The sequence below is a fragment of the Arvicanthis niloticus genome, chromosome 16 (assembly GCF_011762505.2).
Source record: "Arvicanthis niloticus isolate mArvNil1 chromosome 16, mArvNil1.pat.X, whole genome shotgun sequence".
Lineage (NCBI taxonomy): Eukaryota > Metazoa > Chordata > Mammalia > Rodentia > Muridae > Arvicanthis > Arvicanthis niloticus.
Window position 1 is genome coordinate 18,391,983 of NC_047673.1, and position 17,079 is coordinate 18,409,061.

Genomic DNA, 17,079 nt, shown 5'->3' on the forward strand with positions numbered 1-17,079 from the left:
ACACATACATATATATACACACACACACACACATACATACATTTTATATATATGTGTGTGTGTGTGTGTGTGTTTGGAGACAGAAAATATCACAAATTCCTTCAGTGGTTCAACTCAAGAAGAAATAGTAAGTATATATAGTATAATAGTAATATATTAATAATAATTATTATCTTAATATATTAATAATAGTAATGTATGTTAGAGGTAAAAATGAATTACAATCCGGAAAAGGTCCTCTGTGAGGCCCACCTGCCTTAGACACAGACACAAAGATTGTGTTTTCTCTGTGGAGCCAGAGAACTATCGAGGAAAGGAAAGATACTAGATTCACAGTACGCACTAAGACAAATGATGGGATTAATGATTTTCAAAGAAGGGATTGGGTTAAGGGTGGGCAGGAGGGTGTATGTGTGTGTGTGTGGGCATTTAAAAGGCAATCAGAGGATGTATTGTCCTTGGGAGATGAGTGTGCATTCGTCTGTCTCACCTCTGGGAAGCTCAGAGCAAAGTTGGACATCTGGGACTTAAACAGGCAAGCTTGGCTGTCTCCTATGCTGTATAGAACATGACGCTCATCAAGCCTTCAATTCCTGGTTCCATCCCAGGACCACCTTTGTGCTACACTGAGACCATTATCTGTGAATAAACCTGCCCGAGTCATGTAGAAGGTGTGTGTGTGTGTGTGTGTGTGTGTGTGTGTGTGTGTGTGTGTGTGTATGTGTATACATGTATGCACTCCAGGGTGGTCAGGCCAGTGTCTACAGTAGGAAGGGGTTTACCCCTGCACAGCCTGTAGAGTAGGCATGACAAAATGAATGATCTAGTGGCAGAGACTGTAAGGTTGATGCTTTGACATTGTTGGAAAGTAACATGAAAGTGTTCTATAAATTATTTAATCCTGACTCAGGGTTTCTACCCCACCCACCTTTGACCCTTTAGTTCCTGAATAAAAGACACACGCACCTTTATATTTACAATATGCCTTCATCAGCGCAAGAGCTGGACAGATACTAGTTTCTATGTTGTTAGAATCTACTTTCCTATCAATAACCCCACGCTATTACTTACCATGTTTCATCTGGGCTGCTCTTAGCTCCAATTGGCCAGCCCTCAGGGCCATGTTTTCTTGACTCCTCACTCATAGTGACTTCTTCTTCCTCCTCCTCCCTTCTTCTTTTTTCTTGTGCTTCCTCTCTGACCCTAAGTTTGAGAAACCTAACCCCTACCTATGTCTCTCTACCCAGATATTGGGTGTTGGTATCTTTATTTTCCAATCAGAAATAACCTGGGGGCAGGTTATTTCTAATCTTCTTAAGGGGACATCTCTCCTCTTTGGGGCAGCCAGCCTTGGGGCCCAATATTAGCATTAGAGTACAAGCAGCATTAGGACGACCCACTACACATAAATGTAGCAGGATCTTTATTCTGCTACATTGTATTCACAGTGAAGCTCCATAGTTAGGCAGTAGAAGTGGAGGTGGAGCTGGGAGAAGAAGAGAGGAAGGGAGGGGGGGGAAAGGAGAAAGGGGTGGGGAGAAATAGAGGAAGGTGTGGGAGGACGACGGGAGGAGAGAGAGGAGGAAGGATAATGGAGGAGAAGCACATGGCCTGGAAAAGCCACAAGTTATAAGGGATCACATAGATGGGAAATAGAATAGTGTCGTGGTGAATCTGCCCAATCTAGGTGTGCAGTTTGTATTCATAATTATTGAGTTGTGTTTTCTTTGATGGGTTCTATTTGGGTTGGAGATTTATCCCTACACATATTTTTTTTTCCCTCATAGATGACATGGGAGTCAAGTGTTCATCCAATTTGCCTGAGTTCTTTGGGATAATCAGCACTAAGGGAACAAACTTAGGACTCAAGTTGGATCCCAGCCCTGGGCTTTATGCTCACCCTCTTGCTCCTGATTTCCCTTCCTCAAGATGAGCTGACGAGCGCTCCACAGTATGGGGCTAAATGAATGAATGGTTCAGTTCATTCAATATAGAGTCACCCAATCGGTGCTGAATCCCACTGAGAGCAACAATATTGGCTTCGATGTCCTGCCGAGTCCAGCAGATACCAGAGATGGCCTTCTTCTAAATGAAGAACTCAGAATTGACTTGGTTATTTTCAATCATCAGCAACCACTCCCTTTAAGCCCCTTGGTCCTGATGCAGAGCTAAGCTTACCCATTCACATCCCAAACTACACCTCACAGAACATCTTTTTTTCTGACTGCCAAGGAATTCCAGATTTAACACTGGATCACATACCCTTTCCATTTAATTGTTTCTATTAAAATTTTACATTTGCAGAAAGCCTTGTAGTCATTTGAATCCGGGCCTGGTCCAGGGAAGTTACAACCTCCTGTTAGGGATTGTTGGCAGAGTGGAGGCAGGGAAAGTGGGAAAACTTAAGCGCCCAGAATTTACCCTGTGGCTGCTCTGCCCGCCCCTCCCTCCTACCTTTCTTGCTGCCAAGGAACAAGCAGAGCTAACAGGCCACAGTGGGCCTCCAAGTTCAGCTTCCAGCATGAAGAGAAAAACACAGCAAGATCTCCCACTTTGCCAACTGTCCCTTTCCGTCTCATTAGGTCACTGAAAAGCAGAACCAGAGAAGAACAGGGTTTTTTCTTTCTTTCTTTTTCTTTTAATTTTAATATTGTCAATTGTAATAAATTCAATTAGGTTACACCAACGGACTGTTTTCTGTTTATTCAGGGAAATTAAGTTGTAGCCATCAAAGCTGGCCTCACTGGATGCTTGGTTTTGGAATAAGACTGCAGATTCTCACTATGCTAAGGAGTTCTGCTATGCTAAGCTGATTGGGTGAGGCCATGTGATTCATTTAACACCAGCCTGATCCCATCTGTAAACACAAGGGCAAACATATTTTTGAGGCACCTGACAAGACAGAGCAAGTTTGTTGAAACAGACTGCACCTGAACAGACACAGTTTTGTTTTCGTAAGTGTGCAGTGGGGACTCGGCATTTCCCAAAGAGTTGAGATGAAAGGGTATATTGTGCTGGGGCTGAGACTTGGGCAGATCCATGCAGTTGAGTATTAGATGAGACCAGCAGAGGAAGAAGCTTCTGTTTCCAGGGATTCCCTTGTCTCTTCCCAGGATTTCCCAACCCAAAGGTGCGATCTGGGCTGGGGGCCATCTTGGAGTGACAACCATGGATTGGGGTCCTGTACATGGATCCGAATGAGAGTAGAAACATAATCATCACTGCCAACACTTGTCATCGCTGGATCGAAAAAAGCGACGAAATGCAGAGGAGTCTGGAAAACCACAAAGCCCTGAGCTTAGAGACACACCCTCAATACGAGGAGAATGATAGAAAGTGTTTTCTAGGACATCCTACTTTTTGTCTGTAGTGAACTTCTGACCAACGTTTCTAGATTAGACAGATTAGAAAGCAAAATCTGAGACAAACATTGTCAAACTCCTCCACACAGCTGACAGGAGCTGTGGATCTTATCCCGTCTTGTCCATGCTTTCTCTGCTAGTTTTATTGGAACTGGTGGTCTAGAACCACTGCATTGTCTAGGCCATCGGTCCACAACCTGTGGGTCTCGATCCCTTTGAGGGGTTGAGTGACCCTTTCATGGGGGTCGCAATAGCAGACATTTACAGTATGATTCATAACAACAGCAAGTTTATAGTTAAGAAGCAGCAATGAGAACATTTTTATGGTTGGGCATCACCACTCCAACATGAGGAACTGTATTAAAGGGTCATAGTATTAGGAAGGTTGAGAACCGCTGCTCTAGGCTTTCTCTCCTGAGTAGCTGTGCATTCTATCAGAGTCTATGCTTTCCATCAGATGCAATCTATTACTTACTCCTGTTCATCCAACCATGAGGCTTTTCTTGCCTACCCAATTGCTCTGCAACCTCTGAAGTGCAATTCCATCTATAGTAGCCCAGCCTCTGACTTGCAGCTTTCATTAGAGAGACCACAAAACTCAGAAACCATGTTCGCCTATTTCCTGCTATATCCCTGGTGTTTTTCAACATGAGTGTTTGTAGGGAACTGAGACATATGCACTTGAGGTGAATGATATGGAGAGAGGAGGGAAGGTACTCTGCAGCAGAAACAGGCAGTTTTATCCCCTGGGTACAAACTAAGGCTAAGCCTTAAGATTATTTATTTACTTTAAAATTTGCATGTACTGGTGTTTTGCATGTAATGCTATTTTGCTTGCATGTATATCTGGGCACTACTTGTATGCATAATGTCCATAGAGACCAGAAGAGAATGTTGTATTCCTAGAAACTGGGGTCACAGACAGTTGTTAGCCACCATGTGTGTACTGGGAATTGAACCCAGATCCTCTGAAAGAGCGGCAAGTGCTCTTAACTTCTGAGATACTTTCCCTGCCCCCAACCAGGTTTGAGAACATTTGCAGTATTAATGTAGAAACGCTTCCCTGGTAGTTTGAATTGCCCTTGAGAATAAAACAGCAACTTTCCACACCCCCACATCCCACAACCTCTAGGAACACTTAGGTACAGTCCTCACCAGCCCCAACTCAGGGTCTCCCCTGTGGCTCAGCCTTCCCCCTGTGCTTGGGTCATCTCTGTCCAGTTAGCTTGATTTACTCCATAGGCTCAGGTCCCGATATTTGGGCCAGGGCTCTATTTTTTTGGCTTAGGCTGAACAGGCAAGATTTTCCCTTCATCAGGCTAATGAAGTAAATGTCTTATGTCATCATTAGTGCCGGTGCTAATCCAAGCAGAACTAATATTGGTGCTGTTCCAAGTAGAATTAACCTAGCCCAACCCCCAACAAGCCAGATGTTTGTCAGGCATTTCTTACTGATGTTAATGAATAACTCCCCAAGGTTCGATAAACATCTGAGTCCACCAAATGAACTTCAGGGACCCAGAAACAAACTGCTTGCCTAATTGAGGTTAGTCCTAGGAGACTACCAAGGCCTTGGATATCTGGGCTGAAAGTGGAGAAAGGTTTCTTCGATTGCAAAGGCCTGTGAGTCTCATAGCTGATGGGGGGAGCTGGCCTTGTGGGGGCAGCTAACAGACACAAGAGGTTTTCTAGGGAGTGTCCCTTCGCAGACCCTTCTTTTCTCCTGGGTCTGCACTGATACCTGGGTTCTGTGTGCATCTTTCTTTGGTGGAGGTTGGGAGCACGAAGTACATTGCAGTTCCTGTCTCGGGAGCTTGCTTGTAGGGAAAGGAGCTAGCTATTGTCTGGGCATGTATTCTAGGAGAATGTCTTCCTAAGGTGGTCTGCTCCATTCTCCAGAGACATGTAGATTTTCTCTCACTCTTCATCAAGTACAATGGATCCATTTCAGACCTGCTCCCCCTGTACTGGATCAATGCTCCCCATAGGAATACGATAATAAGAACAGAAGACATTTATGGCCTGACAATTTGCATACAAATTTGCATACATTTTTCAACAAAGCTATATATGAAGACTACATTTTCCCCTTCTCCTTCCTTCTTCCTTTTCCACTTCCCTCCCTCCTTCTCTTATTTTCTTTCTTTGTGGTTGGGGGGGGGGGGTGAGGGGTTAAATCTGAAGTGCTCTACCACTGAGCTATACACCAGTCCCTTATCAGCATGTTTTAGGGGCAGGAATTTACACACTGTGTTTAGGATAGGACTGGACCAGAGAAGATCAAGAATTGAAATAAAGGCTAGCTGGAGGCACACCTGTCCAGTTCACCAACAATGAGGTCACATGATTAACAGGAAGTCACTCACTTATTCTACCAGAAAAAAACACACTAAGACAGATGCATATAATATTTCCTACTTAAACCACAAAATCCACATAGTAAAAGAATTTACAAATGAGAGGAAGATTAAATAAGAGGAATAAAGCCTAAATAGAGGGCTTTAGGAGACATTTTAGATTTGCTAAAATAATAAAGACACTTCACTAAAGAGATTATTGAAAAGCCATTTGCAGATGCTTAATTATTACAGTTGGCTGCTCTACAGTGGAATTTGTCCTAGCTGTCCCTTCTCACTGTGCTAGATTGTCTTTAGGCTTTCTCTTCCTAAAGAAACACATTTTTCTTTAGGAAAGATACCAATGCCTTTTAATTACTACCTTCTAATGTGGATACCAAGAGAAGCTCTCCTTCCCCCACCCTTGGCTCCTCCTCCTCCTCTTCTTTCTTTCTTTCTTTCTCTCTCTCTCTCTTTCTTATTTAGTTATTTAATTAATTGGATTTATTTATTTATTTAATGTATAGGAGTACACTGTAGCTGTCTTCAGACACATCAAAAGAGGGCGTCAGATCCCATTACACAAGGTTGTGAGCCACCATGTGGTTGCTGGGAATTGTACTCAGGGCCTCTGGAAGAGCAGCCAGTGTTCTTAACCACTGAGCCATCTCTCCAGCCCCAAAGAATTATTTATTTTATGTATGTGAGTACACTGTAACTGTCTTTAGACACTCCAGAAGAGGGCATCAGATCCCATTATAGATGGTTGTGAGCCACCATGTGGATTGCTGGGAATTGAACTCAGGACCTCTGGAAGAGCAGTGTTCTTAACCACTGAGCCATCTCTCCAGCCCCCTGTGGCTGTTCTTGCATCCAGATGTACAAATACTGTCTAGGGTGACTCAGAGTCACTGACTGCCTACTCCTGGGGCCCTCCCTCCCTCTGAGCCCCACCAAAGAGCTAAAAATGAAGCAGAACTTGGACTTCTGCACTGGAACAAGTGAGATATCACTCTGTCACTTGCTGGAGCCTTGCTCCATCCTAGGAGAGTTCACACAAGTCCACAGCAGAACGGGCTGACCTGACCCTGCCCTTTCTCGAGCCTTACCTCCCAAACAGCTGTGAGCACAAGAATGGAAAGCCAGGGCTGAGTTTGGTTTGCCTCCATTCTCTTTTCTTGTAAAACAGCACACACACCCCCTAGTCCTGATGTTATCTGGTATACTTGATGTCCATTCTCTCCCCAAGCCTCTTTCTCTTGTTGAGAGTGACTGAAACTTTTAGTGAACACAAATTAGAATACTTGGTTGCAGAGAAAGTATGTGAAAATAAATCCAATCTATACCAAGATTTTCTTACAGGACATTAGAGCAGTTTTGTGCAGTCATGTTTCCCATAGCACCAGGCTATGGTGCTAACAGTTGATGTCCTGCACTTCACTACTGCTACGGGTTAGATACCTTCCATGCAAGATCTGAAATCTGATGTCCTCTGGAAGCAGATATGATCATCTCCAGACGTGAGGAAACTGAGGTGCCTGGGACAGCTAGACCTAAGCATCTGCAGGACACCCCTACACTGTATACTGTCCTAGAGAGCAGGCTTCCAATTCCTTGCAGCACACTGAGGACCGTGCCCCATACCCAGTCCACCTGAGCTTTTCCATCAACCCCTCCCAGAGTGACGTATGAATAACAGGAGTAGGAGCTTTCTGACAGAGGAAAAGTCTCTACTGTGTCTTTGGTTTTCATATTTTCCCTAAGGGCCTTCTTATTCTCCTCGGCTCTTCCAATACTCAATCTTCTAGTTTTAAATTGAGACATAGTCTATAATGCTACATGACACTTTATGCAAATAAGTGAACGATCAAGGTATTTTTCAAAGGTCTTGTTTCTTGGGTAGGCACAGAGAACTAATGATAGTTTTGAAAAAAACCTTAGCAGGAATTTTTATTATTATTATTATTAAACCCGTGGATTCTGTAAGGTTGAGCATCTATATGTGCCAGAATTTCTTGTGATGTAATTTACATATGTCATCACGTTTGATCTTCAGAACTTGGACGAGTAATTATAACTATCCCTTTTAATTGATAAGAACACTGACACTTGAAAGGCTAACAGAGACGGAACTGACATTAGAGCCTAGTACTGTCTGATGACAAAGCCAGTCAGCGAGGTAGCTAAGGAGATCTCAACTCTGACATGAAAGCCTAGCAGTGTCTCTCAGAGAATTATTTGTCAGGATTATTCTGCTTCATTTGGAAGCTGATATATCGACTTCTTCACTTGGCTACCTTTTGGCCTAATGCTGTTGACCTAGACATTGTATTCATTCTGGTAGGGAGTGTGTGATGCCACCGCAAACACTTGTCTCTCCTGGTCTAGCTTGTCTCTTTAAGACTAATCTCACCCTGACTTGGAATTGTCTGTTACAGAATAATTTTTGGTCTCCTGCCGTGTCACATGCACATTCTTAGGTTTTATTAATGATCATCTAGCCTCTTTACGATCCTCCAAGGACATGATATAAAGCTGACTACACTTATGGGGTTTCAGAGAAAAAAAAAAAAAACCAGACTGTTAAATAAAATCCCACTTAGCCCTTCCAGGAAATGGGTGCGAGTCCCAGAAAGGAGGAAGAATGGTTGTTGGGGCTAGGGCTTGATGCTCGGTGTACATGAACAACAGGCACGATCCCCTCCAGAGCCGATGATCAAGAAAGGGGGTGGACTTCGCTGCCTTGCTGGGGAATGGCACAGGGCTACAGCAGACCCTCAAGGAGAGGCTAGGATGACGTTGTCAACATGGCAAGGATAAAAAAAGAGCAAAGCAAGGATTAGAAGGTTCTTTTCCCCCTCCATGTTATTAATTTAAAGCAAATGACGCACTCTGGTTGTGGGGTCCCAAAGCAGATGTCTCTTTATAGGAGCATAAGTTCCTTTGAAAGCATAGAGTTAGAAGTAGAGGTTACAAGCGTGCGTTGCCGATATATCCCCACTGTCTCCTTTCTTCTCCCTTCTGTGTCCTTCTCTATATCAGAAGGACAGAGCAGGAGAAATGTTTATTGTGCAATCCTGTGCCTATGACTAATACTCTTAGTCCTACCATACACATTCACACGCCCCCAGAAGTAGTTCAACCCATGTGAAGAACAGACCCTCTGCTTGTTATTAAATACTTGTTATGCACTAGTTATCATTACCAGTTATACTTACGAAGTGCAATGTTAGACAATGCTCTGGTCACGGAAATAATCACTATTGTTCCTTCATAGGTATGTAGCATCTAGGTCCTAAATAATCAAACACATTTTTCTATTTTTATTTTTTAGCAAAACAACAGCAACTCATCTCAACACAGTGATTAACATATGCTTATCTTAATATGGAAGCCTCTGGTATCCCTAACCTACACACACACAAGAGGTGCAGCAGCAGCTATCTCCACGCCACCTGCCCACCTTGCAGCATCCGCCTTCACTCCTGCCGATCCTCACACTCAGATGCCCTTGGTCCCTCTCTTGTCTTCGTAGATTGTCAGCTCTCCAGCTTCCTCTGATCTCTGCCCTCCTTTTCCTCCAAATTAAATTTCAACTTTTTGTAAAACCTCTGTGAAAATGACAAACCGGTGCCAGAGCTGTCTTTTAATACACAAAAGCATAAATAATGCCATCCATCAGGGCTGTCACTCAGAAAGATGGATTGCTAGTTGTCCAGACCCCCGAATGACACCAAAGCCAAAGTTAGAAAGTGTCTCACTTCTTTGCATGTTCTCTCTCTCTCTCTCTCTCTCTCTCTCTCTCTCTCTCTCTCTTTCTGCTGGACTGCTTGATTCTGATTAATGGTCCTGTCAGGGTGGGATTCCACTTGCTCGGATAATGAGTCAAGAATGTATTCCCTGTCACAGGCACAGCAGATGTCAGGGGCAGAAGGGCTCAGGGATGCCAGAAACAATATACAGTTTCCTCCTAGTCCCCTGACAGGCCAATATGCTGCACAAGGTCTAATTTATGTAGACAAAATGCAGGCGGGGCCATAGCAACCAGAACTGCCCCACAAAGTCCTAGCTACAATGCCTCTTGTGAGCAGGGCCCACTGGCCAGGGTGGGCAGCAGGAACTGGGTAATGAACACCACAAGTCGACTCAATACTGCTGCCTCCAAAGGCCTGGACACACCAAGAGGCTCAGGACCCTTTGACTTCATTAAGCTGCACTTTATATCATTATAGGAAGAAATCAAACAGGGCAGAGGGCTTCTGTTTCCTTTAATGGCTTGATTAGTTTATTCACTGTTGGGCTTGCCCGTTAGCATACTGGAGCTGCTGAGAAATGTCAGGTACTGCAGCCGGAGGCCCTCCTTGTTGTTTGATCTCTGATGTTCGTGCACTAAGACTGACTGTATGGAGGCCCTGTCATTCTGCCAGTGCTTCAGGAAGCAGAGCTACTCTGCAGCAGGAGTGAGGACGCGCCATCTCCACCCGGAGGGGCTGTGCTTACACACAATCAACCTGTCCACATAGATTTTGTGCATACGCGTACATTGCTTTCTTGAGAAAAATATCCTGGGCTGTTTCATGAGTTATGACATTACAGCAGTACGTGCTTCTCTCGGATATTAAAATAAGACCACATTCTCTTGACAAAGAGCTCGAGCAGTTAAATGCTAAGGACACACTAGAATTGGATAAATCAAAACCAGGCAGGGGACTGTCAACTCGCTCAGCTCGGGAAGATGAGTCTCTTGTGTTTACTAATCTCCATTTTAATCTGAACAATGTCCCAAGACAAGAGTTTTCCCTTAAAACAAACAAACAAACAAACAAACAAACAAACCTCAAAGACACATTAAAACTAAAACTCCATGTATCAAGGCTCTCCGTGGTTTCTAGACTTCCTTTCTACAGTGGGCTTGTTTGATTGGGCCTCTGGCTTCATGTCTTACCTTGTTTCTGGTCTTGCACACTCAGAGGTAGAAAGCATCTTGACTAGGCTTCGAAGCCTGACCAACTTGTCCTAAGCCCAGCTGACCTTTCTTAGGGTGCCTTTCTTAAGATTTTTTTTCCCAGCATACATTTATCCTTGCCAAGTTTCCATTTTTAATTGAAAAAGCATGCTGTCGATATGGAAACTGAGGTAGGATGGCTGGAAAGGGATGGGTTCTAGAGGGGGTAGATTAACGTTTTGTCTGCAGTGAGGATCAAGCCTTCAGGCCGACTACTTAACCTCTCTGTCTTTGTGAAGTGTGACTGGCACTGGGCCACCTGGTGGCACTTGAGATCCTGCACGTACAGTGTAGAATATTTGGTCCTTCTGTTCGTGTTTACTGACAGCCAGGTGGCAAAGAGAAGGTGGCATTTTTGGGTATGTACATTGCCCCATTGCCTAGGCTTGATTTTTCAAAGGGCAGGCAGGAAACGTCAGGGTGAGCTGAAGGAATTATATCGATCTAAGACAGTGTCTCAAGGTACTGTCTATCTCCTCCCACAGGAACCCTCCAAAACCTATCTTCTCCCAGGCATAGTTCCCCACACTGGCATCTTTCCTACAAATGCACACCACTCCTCCTTGAGCTGCAGCACTACGGATCTACCCACGTGCGCCACTGAAGTGACTATGTGAGACTTTTCACAACAGAGAGAAATGGGAAAGAAATCAGAAGTAACTCCCCCCAGAGTATCCACCTCTAGCAAGGTGAAAGGCATAAAAGTGTGCAGTCTGATGAGGAAAGGCATGCTGCCTCAGGGTGTGTGCAATAAAATCTACTTTTAAAGGCATATGTGTTTATTCACATTAACTTCTGAAAGGGCACATAAAAGATTTGACAGTACTGACCCCTGGTACTACAGAGGGATCACAGTTATCCCGAGTGTGTATTGTTTTTATATTAAAGTATAATTTAAAAATAAAATAAAAGTTAGAAGATCAAGTTAAACAAAACAAGCTGCTTTATTTGACCTTACCTCAGTGTAAACACTCGGTAGGCTGAGGGTATATATATAGCTGGGGAGCTGAATGCTATTTGTAGTATGTCCTGGAACCCATCCTCATGCTGCAACAGAAGCAAACAAACACCTGTCTATAATGTCCCGGAATTTACTGGAGAAACATCAGGCCAAAGCCAATATTACAATTTATATGAACCCAACTTTATGAAAATTCAGTATGTAAAAGCCGAGACATCAGATAGTGTTCTGGCAAGAAGAAATTATGGTAAAGGACCTCTCAGGACAGAAGGGCAGATGTGGAAACCGTTGACAGTGCACAAAAGTCCCAGGGAGAGGGTCACGAAACAGATGTGTGCAAAGCTTTACAATTACAAAAGGATTTTCATGCTACGAATGGCTCTTTCAGCTTCAAGTTTTTGCACCATGTTTCTGGGCTTCCGCAGGTCAGGGAAATTAGCATTTGTGACGGTTAAGGAATATCACCACACGGTGAATAATCTGGGAGCTGGGTCGGCAATCAGTGGCTGCCTCCTTCAAAAAAATAAGCCACAAGAAGCAATTTATAGGCAGCTTGTGGGGAAATCACTTAGTTTGTAAAATGAACAGCTTTTGCACCGGCATGGCCTTTGAGCGTGCCTGTTTTGGTTTGTCTAAGTGGAGGTCATTCATCACAAACTATGAAATCCCAGAAGCAGAGGCACTAAGCAAGGTCAACAGAAAAATGCCAGAGTGAGCACATTGGGATAAATACCAAGAATAGAAGGAAGGGAAGTTCATTTAAAGTTCCAGTTTCTAAACTATTTCCAAAGCCCTGCCTGTCCCAGGTGGGAAAGAATGGTCTGGAAGCCACTCCCATTGACACCAGACCCCAGTCTAGTGTGTACAAGATGCTTTGGACCAGCTACTGTGCTGGACTCATACAGCTATCTGATTGGATTATAAGGTTTAAGTATTACAGGGATGAGGACCAGTCTGTTATTCAGTCATTTCTTCTGCTCTCCAAGGTGTCCCTATGAAGTCCTAGTGAAAGGAACTTCTGGCACCCATAGCTGGCTTATCTCTGGCCACAAGCACATGCACGTAAGTGCTCCTAGACCCACAGTTTTGCTTTCTGGAGTTTCTATTACCCAGAATCAAGTATGGTTCAAAAGTCTTCTGTGGAGAAGTCTAAAAAAAAAAAAAAAAAAAAAAAAAAACAGTATTTTTAAAAAATTGTTGGCTGTTCCATCTATGATGGCATCTTGTATTGTCTTTCTCTGTTCATCTTTTGATATGGTTCATCTCTTTGTCCAGTGCATCCTTGTATGTAAACTTCTCATCCATCAATCACCTAGTGGCTGTCTCAGTTACTAGACTGAATCATGATAGCATATGATTGTATTCAAATACTCCTTACTTAGTTTAGTAAATGGTCCCAAAAGGCATAGTGATGCTGGCAATTTGGATATGCCAAAGAGAATCCATAAAGTGATTCTTTTAATTGAAAAGATGTAAGTACAATATGACATTTTGGAAACGATGTCACTATCAATGAATTCTTGTTAACAGTGCAATGTTATAATAGTTACACTTTTATTATTTTATACCAGTAGAGTTTTAAAATTAACCTTTTATAGGCGAAGCATAGCTGGAAATGCTCAGAAGACACTCTCGTGCACAGGGTTGGTTCAGCATCCTCTGGATGTCTTGGAACACATGCCTGTGAATGACAAGGAGGGAGAAGATAGTGTATGGTGCTTGCTGTCCCTGTGTCACAGTTGGGGTCCTTGAATTTTGATGTATTGTTTTAGTAAGTTATCCACCCTATCTTCCTGGCTAGTTCAGGTCCAACCTTCTCTGTCTCGGTGGAGTGCCCCAACTCCAGTGTGGGAGGTGAAATCTCAAGTATGAGGCCATGTTAAAGTTCCCATGCTTTCTTTAATATCTAATTATCATTAGCTATAGGTTTAAAAGCATTAACTCTTCCCCTTCCCAAGCAAACTTTGCTCCCTTACAACCTTATACTTCCTCTTAACTGTAATCCTTTATGACCACTATCATCTACCCCTGTGTGATTCCTACACAGCGGACTGCAAAGCTCCCCAGCGTACAGTCCCGTGACCTTTGAGCATGGTTAGGACTAAGTCCTTAACACAGCACACAGAATGTCCGAGTCACACTTCAATCCCTGCTTCTTACGTGACTTGGCTGCCTCACTGAGTAGAATCCATGTAAATCAAGCCAGGTCACTGGAGGTATGGGTTTTCGTGCCTAACCTTTTGCCTGCTCGAAAGGTCCTTTTCTCCTCTTTCCCATGAACGTGGAGTTATTTTTTTTTTAGACCCAACATCATTACCTCCCTAATAAAGACTTGGTTGCCTCCTCCAATCTCAGCTTCACTAGAGGGAATTTACTGCTTTCCTGCACTTCCACAGGGCTGCAAAGTGACACCCACCACACTGTTGTTACCTTGCTGTTTGAGTATATCTCCCATTGATTACACGGGGGCAGTATCCAGCAGCTGTGTCCCCAGCCCATGAAATCACATGTGAAATACAGAAGATTATCAATGAATAGTTTAAGAATTTAAATGAATGAGTGAGAACATCATGCCCCGAGCCCTATGTTTACCCTGCCTATCCCCCACAAGCTGGCTAGATACCCCCCCTCCCCCATCCATCCACAAGCATTTCCCAGATCTGTATGGGAAGTCTACCTGGTTCTACTGCCTCCCTCTACTTCTGCATGGAAAGCCAATCAGTCTCAGGCTGGCTTTAGTTTAGGAAAAAAAAAAAAAAGCCTCACTGCAGACTTAATACAGCTAGTTAGTTTATATGGGAAGGTTTGAGGCCCCCATTCCTTGAGTAAAGCAGGAAGAACCTAATGGAAAGTTCCAGCCTGGCTCACCACGTACCTCAGCCTGGCCTCTGCAACCTAAGGATTCTGTTGTCCCGGTCATGAAGGCTGTCTGCCAAAAGACACCATGTTTCCCTTTAAAGGCTCTTGGTCCCACTCAGATTCTCTTAATCAAAAGCATGATCAACCCTTAAACTTAGAAAAAAAAAAAAAGAAATAACATTAAGTGTGCCAGTCTCTTCTGCTGGGTAGAGCTTTGGTTTTATTCTATCACCTCTATTACAAGCCCTGGGCTCATGGAAATAATGTCCCAGGGCTCTGGAGCTCTAGCTCCCAACCTGTAATGATGGAGAGATGCAATTCCCAGTACAACCTGAGAGGTTCAGTTTCCCAAGCCTGGAGCAAGCATGAGTGATCAGAAGCATCAAATCCCAATGCTTAAAAGTAACATGTCTGGCCTATGGTCTGGCTGTGGACTCTACCTGCGCAGATGTTGGATGATTTAGAGAAACAAAGGTTTAGGACAGAGGAGGGGGATTCTGCCAGCTCAGACCTCTTTGGATGGATGCCAGCTATCTTTATACATAAGAAGTCACTGTAGTTTGATTTTCAATTTCACTGTAGAAGCATCCACAATATTGCTATTCAGTTACAGTTAAGACAAAGAAAGTTCCAGAAATGAGAAAGAAAGAGAGAGAAAGAGAGAGAGAGAGAGAAGTCCAAGGAAAGAAAACAAAAATGAGAGGCACTCACATATGTTAGCACTAGAAAACATCTAGTTTATTACATACATTATAGTAACGAGGAGAGTGGGTTGCAACAAGGTCTTGACCCCTAAAAGGAGGTCAGAATTTTTCCGTGTCATTTCGATCTTACTGGATGGAGAAGGTATGAAGCAGCATGCAGGATCAGAACTGGACAGTCTCTGGCACAGGGTGGATAACACAAGCTCCATGAAAGAATGCTCAAGTCAGCTCTCAGTGGGATAAAAAACAGCTCACTGTTTCACTGCCTTCTGGAAAATCCCCACAAGGAAAGTCTGACCTTTTTAAAATGTTCTATTTTGAAATACTTTCATATTCATAGAAGACATAAGAATAATACAAAGAATCACTCTTCACCCCCTTTCCTGGATATGAATGCTTTTTTTCTTTTGGCTGTTCTTATTGTTTGGATTTTTTTATTTTTTTGATACTGGTAGGACTTTGGACATGCCTGACAAGCACTCTACCACTGGCTCTTCGCCAGCCCCTAGATGAGTCAGTTCTGAATACTTAACCATATTTGTGATCTCTCCCGACCTGCGTTTATACACACATATGACTCTTTTGCCTTATGTGAATAGATTTCCTTGATCCTCTTTTCCTTTATTACCCCAAGGTGTTAAATACAGGGCACCAGATCAAGGGAGGTTAACACGTCTCCACAACTTCTTTCTAACCCTCAGCTCATGTTCAGCTTGCAGCCACTGTCTAACAAGGTCCTCTGTGGAGGTTTCCCGTTCCAGACCCGGTTCATATCTTCCTTTCAGTGACCATGTCTCTTCAGGCTGCTGTAACCCACACAGCTCCTCAGCCCTTCATGGAACTGGACCCTGATAAAAAGCATAGACCAGCTCTTTTACAAAAGGATTCAGCTCTGCGGTACTCCACAGGGCAAAGTGGCTCACACCTGTAATCTCAGGACTCACACCTGTAATCTCAGACTCGGAGGCAGGAGGATCAGGAGTTCAAGGTCGAGTTGTCAGCTTGACAGAACCTAGAATGACTTGGAGGATGGGCCTCTAGGTGTGCCTATTGGGTAGCTGATGTAGGAAAACCCATCTTCACTGTGGGCAGAAATTGTTCTGTACACAGAAGATTCTAGATTGAAGCACACAAAAAACAAAACAAAACAAAACAAAATAAAACAACAACACAGAAAGCAGGTTTCTTGTTAGTGCAACAGGCAGCATGCCAATCTCATAAATGGAGAAACTGAGCTGAGCATGAACACATTCAGCTTTCCGCTTTCTGATTGTGGATGTGTTGTGAGCACCTTCTTCAAGTTCCTTCTGCCTTGACTTCCCCAATATGATGGACTGAATTCTGGAACTTTCGCTTTCTCTCATAAGTAGTCTTTGTCAGAATATTTGTACCACAGCAACAGAAAAAGAAAATAAGAGTCATTGTTGGATGCCATGAGACCCTGCCTCAAAAAAAAATAATATAAAAATAAAAATAAAAATAAAAATAAAGGATAAGCTAAAAAAAAAATGTTTCTCCTATTTTATTGGCCTGGTCTTCTCAGGCAGTTGGATCGAGGCTGTGCTCATTTGGCTGAATCACTATCTGCGAGATGCTGTATAATTCTCAGGGTACCACATTTAAGATTCGGGATGTCTTGTTGCCATTGATGATGCTGGTAATTCTGATTTTCGGCCTTTCTGTCTTATTATTTCTGTTTTTCCCTTTGTAATTGGTGAGTGATTTACAAGAAACATAGTGAGGCCACGCTGATAGCCTCTCAACAATTCCCTCTTAAGATTTAGTAGCCAGGAAATTTTCCCTTATATACGTTGGGTTACCATGCAGGCATGAGTGTACATGTCTGTGGAGG

The 17,079-nt window shown here is 43.4% G+C and overlaps 1 long non-coding RNA gene across 3 annotated transcripts in view; it reads left to right on the top strand.

The window, feature by feature from the left end:
* The window catches only part of LOC143434666 (uncharacterized), a 29,994-nt gene extending 13,836 nt beyond the window's left edge, over positions 1 to 16,158 (top strand). For 2 of the 3 annotated variants that reach the window (XR_013104321.1, XR_013104320.1), the window contains exon 7: positions 1,788 to 2,599. This is a non-coding gene — a long non-coding RNA (uncharacterized LOC143434666). Of the gene's footprint in view, positions 1 to 1,787; positions 2,600 to 15,939 lie in introns of those variants that run through there. The other variant, XR_013104322.1, reaches the window with a different exon arrangement.
* Positions 16,159 to 17,079: the final 921 nt, after the last annotated feature.